Genomic DNA, 5,152 nt, shown 5'->3' on the forward strand with positions numbered 1-5,152 from the left:
TCTTTAATGCCCCTGTGTTGGCCAATTTACATTTTGTCCCTGATGTCCGTGACTCGAGTTTTGGTGCGACACAGTCCAGGAAAGAGGATGGGTAATAGGCTTCTCCTCACACCGGGTGTTATGCTCAGCCCAGTAGTTCTCCCTAAATGTATAATAGAGGGCGGCCCAGTGCAGCCCTTTAGCTGCGGCAGTTGCTCTGCAGCATTATTGCCGCGCCCTATACCAGGCAGCTGTTCCTAGGAGACTGTTAGTGGTCCTGCTCAGCCGTTAGTTGATGCCTCCATGGGTCTTGCCCACAAGCAACCAACTGTCGATGAGCCACCATTAGTGAGCCATTTTGAGCCAACTGCCAGCGGAATGGTGGTCCTCTGGTGGAGCAAGGTAAGAAGTGGGCGCTGGCCTTCTACCCCGGGCCCTCCAGCTCAACTGGGCTTGGGCCATCTGGAGAGCTGAGGGGCCCGGGTCGCCTCTGAGACCTGATAGCAATGGCTGTCTGCCTGAGTTGCAGCCTGTGGGACCTGCCGCACCCCCCCCCCCCCCCCAAAGGGCGTCTCGGGAAGCCTGAGGGCTGGTTGAGTCCTGGGTGCCTGGCTCCCTCGGTGGTAACAGCTGGGCAGGATCTGGGTACTTTGTCATGAGGGAGCCACCAGCTGCGACCTGCCTCCTCTTAGCCGGACTGGGACCTCGGAGGGTGAAACTTGTGCCTTGGGACCTTGCCTTTTCTTGTCAGAATAGAGAATAACGTTCGTTTGGTAGAGATTTACAGGAAAATTGTTTCCTGACCATGACCTAACCTCAGAAACAAAGGAGCTGAGGCCAAGAAGTCCGTAACAACTAACCACACCCCTCCCTCACCTTTCCTAGAAGAGGGCTTTGCGGAGAGCTTTTGGGGTTTTAAGGTATGAGCCACCCATCTCCTTGCATGGCTCTGCAGTACACTTTCCTCTGTTCCATAGTCCAAAGTTTTGATATTATTTGGCCTCACTGTGTGGCAGGCACACAGACTTGCATTTCAGCAATTTCAGATGCAGGGAGGAAATCAGAGAAGCATCACAATCTACGCTACAGAATTTCCCCTTTCCAAGATTTGGACCTGTTCTGCATGGCAAATAGTGGGTTGTCAGTGTGACTGAGCAGCAGTTTTCCAGGTGGAAACCCGCTCACTAATGCATGTTGGGTGATTTACCAACATGCTGGCTTTTGCCTCAACTGTGCACAGAACTTTTTATCCACACTGTCCTTTCAAACCAGTTCAGGAAATAATCACCCCAGCCCTCACCTTCTTTGGATAAAATTAATGAAACATGCTTGGTTTTTCTGTTATCTGTTTGCAAACAAAATTTCATCATGTGGATTTCAATCACCAATGCTATTCAACTTATAAAATTTAAAGATATGTGAGTTCTTTTACACTGAGGCATAATTCATGTAATATTATTTTTGTTTCAGGTGTACATGATTCTATATTTGTATATATTGTACAGTGGTCACAGTGTGACTAGTTAACCTCTATCACTGTACATAGTTACAATTTTTTTCTTGTGATGAAAATTTTAAGATCTACTTAATAACTTTCATATATACAATACAGTATTATAAGTTATATTCTTTCTTTGGCTTATGTCACTTAGCATAATGCCCTCAAGGTTCACATTGAAAATGGCCAGATTTTCATCTTTTTATGACTAATATTCCATTTATCTGTACTGTATACACTTCCTTTTCTTTAATACTCATCTAGATGGACCTTTTGGTTGCTTTCTTGACTGTTGTAAATAATGCCACAGTGAGCATGGAGGTGCATATCTTTTTGAGTTAAATGTTTTGTTTCCTTCAGATAAATACCCAGAAGTGGAATTGCTGCATCAAAATTTTGTTTTTGTGGTAGATGTTTAGCTCAAATGGGTCCCCTATCAAATGAGTAGCTGGTGAGTCCATGCGATAATCTATGGATAAAGGGTCTCAGGATTGGATGCACCCACTGTCTTACCTCCAGCCCTTGTTGAATGGGGGCAGGACCAAAACTTATAAGAGACATAATTAAAGGGCCTCATGTACTTGAAGGTGAGACACACCTCCCTTTAAATGTAGGAAAAGACAATGGAAAAATTGCTAACATTGGTGTGAGGTGTAAGCCACCCAAAGGGCTTGGAGCAAAGTAGAGACTCTCAGAGGTGTGTTTGCTAGACTAGAATTTTAGACTAGAAGTGGTTGCTTGAGGAGACCACTAAGTCTGTCAATTAAAACAGCTGTTTGGGATCTATAGGAACATGAAAGTTTTATTGATGTCTTTCCCAAGAGCCCGCATTGTGTTATTGTGCGATGTGAAATGTGTGTCCTGGTTACTATCAATAATGTCTGTAACTCCAAAAGATAAAAGGAGTATTATGGCAAGGCTTAGTATATGTAGAGGCATGAGTGGGTTTTTGTTTGTGCCACACTGTGCAGCTTGTGGGATCTTTGTTCCCTGACCAGGGGTCAAACCTGCACCCACAGCAGAACTGCCAGGGAATTCCTCATGAGTGGTTTTTTGATGTATGTAAGCTTGGATATGTGTGAGTCAGGAGATTCCCAGAGTCCTTTACCTTGAAGGGGACAATTTTTTTTCTGATAACGTGAAGATGCGCCAGGGCATCCAGTGCTGAGATAACTGCCTAAAGTGTGATCGGCTGTATTGACCTTTTTGTTCCATCCTTTATCAGGGGCATCCTGGCTAAGGGGTGGAGAACAGTGAGCGTCCACTGATGGTCAGCCGTGCCACTGACGCAGTCTAGGAATTGTCTATCACTTGGTAAATCCCAAGGGGCTCTCCAGGTAGCCTTGGGTCCAGAGAACGTGGTGACCTCCTCCAGCACCAAAGTTCCGGGAAGAGACTGAGCACAGGGTAAAGCACTCCTCCTGCAGGGGTAGTAATAGTTTGCTAGGGGTCCCAGGCTTGTCTTCACCCTGTTTTATAGAGGCCTAGGTAGCCATTCTGAGCAGGTGGGGTGCTATTTCCTTGACTAAAAGCATAATGGGTACCGCGGTATGGAGGGTCATGAACTCAGGGTTTATGAGAGCCTCTATTTTCAAGATCACAATTTCTGTAACCATTCAGTCAGGTCAGTTCAGTCACTCAGGCATGTCTGACTCTTTGCGACCCCATGGACTGCAGCACACCAGACTTCCCTGTCCATCACCAGCTACTGGAGCTTGCTCAAACCCATGTCCATTGAGTTGGTGATGCCATCCAACCAGCTCATCCTCTGTTGTCCCTTCTCCTCCCACCTTCAATCTTTCTCAGCATCAGGGTCTTTTCCAATGAGTCCGTTCTTTGCATCAGGTGGCCAAAGTATTGGAGTTTCAGCTTCAGCATCAGTCCTTCCAATGAATATTCAGGACTGATTTCCCTTAGGATGGACTGGTTGGATCTCGTTGCAGTCGAAGGGACTCTCAAGAGTTTTCTCCAACACCACAGTTCAAAAGCATCAATCATTAGTCATCAACCAGTCATTAGTTGTTTCTTCTTCTTCTTCTTCTTCTTTTTTTTTTAATGGTGTAGAGCATGGAACCAAGAGGGGGCAGTTCCTTGCATTAGAAGCCTTTGAGCAACTTCTAGTCATCACGAGTTGTTCAGAAAGTTCCAGGATATGTGAGAAGAGGTTGCTAAAACTTTTACAGTGAAAGAGTTGCTGAGGGTGCTAATGGGGGGTGCCAGCTGATTTTCATTTGAAAGTAAAATTTGCAAATGAGGAGTAAGTTGCCACCAGAACCAAAAAAGTACTAAAAGCAATGTTATACCTCTGCTCCCTGAGAAAGGTGGATACAGAGAAGGTCTTGTCTAAGATTATGTGAGGTGACAGAGCTGTTGAGGTATTCTGTGAGTGGTTTTTTTTTTAATGTTTACTTATTCATTTGGCTCTGCCAAGTCTTCATAGTGGCATGAGGGATCTTCAACCTTTGTTGCAGCATGCGAGATGTTTAGTTCAGATATAAATCATAGGGATTCCGTGTTTATATATATTACAAGATGATCACCATCAGCTAGTTACCATCTGTCACATACAAAGGTGTTGCAGTATTATGGACTCCATTCCATATTTTGTGTATTACATCCCCGTGACTTACTTATGTTAAAACTGGAAGTATGTTCCTCTTAGTCCCCTTTACCTATTTTGCCCATCCCTGCGATTCTCCTTTTTGGTTAAGCTTATTGCTATGTGTTTTATTCTTTTTGAAGCTATTGTAAGTGGAATTGTTTTTATAATTTCTTTTTCAGATTTCTGATGTCTGGAAACATATTTGTGCATTGGTCTTATATCCTACAATTCCATTAATTCATTTATTGTTCTAATATTGTGTATATTCTTTGACATTGTATACCTGTAAGGTTATGTCATCTGCAAAGAGAGTTTTGCTTCTCCCTATACAATTTGGTTGCCTTTTATTTCTTTTTCTTGCTTAAGTAATTGCTCCAGTTAGATGTTTCAGTACAATGTGGTATAGAAGTGGTGAAAGTTTTAGGTTTCTTCTTGTAGTATTCTTGGTTAAGGGGAAAATCTTTTAGTCTTTCATTATTGAGTATGGTTATCTATGAGGTTTTCATAATGCACTTTCTGAGGTAATCCTAGCATGTTGAGTATTTTTATCATTATGAAAGGATGTTGAATTCATCAAAACTTTTCTGCATCAATTGCTTTGATCTTTTCCCCCTCCATTCTATCAACATGTGTTATGTTGATTGATTTCTGTAAGTTGAACCACACTGATGGATTTGGTTTATTAGCATTTTGTATTTTTATTGATAAAGGATATTGTTCTGAAGTATTCTTTTCTTGTGATGTCTTTGTTTTTGGTATAAGGTATTACTGGCCTTGTAGAATGAGTTATGAAGTGTCCTATCCATCTCTTTTCTTTTTTTTTTTAATTTTATTTTATTTTTAAACTTTACAATATTGTATTAGTTTTGCCAAACATCGAAATGAATCTGCCACAGGTATACCATCTCTTTTCTTTTTATTTGAACAATTTGAGAGAGATTAGTGTTATTTCCTCTTCAAATGTTTGTTAGAATTCACCAGAGAAGCCATTTGACCCTGGGATTTTCTTTGTTAGTAGTTTTTGTATTACTATTTTAGTGTCTTTGTTACAGATTTATTCAGATTTTCTACTT

This window comes from Bubalus bubalis, chromosome 18, assembly GCF_019923935.1.
Source record: "Bubalus bubalis isolate 160015118507 breed Murrah chromosome 18, NDDB_SH_1, whole genome shotgun sequence".
NCBI classification, from domain to species: domain Eukaryota; kingdom Metazoa; phylum Chordata; class Mammalia; order Artiodactyla; family Bovidae; genus Bubalus; species Bubalus bubalis.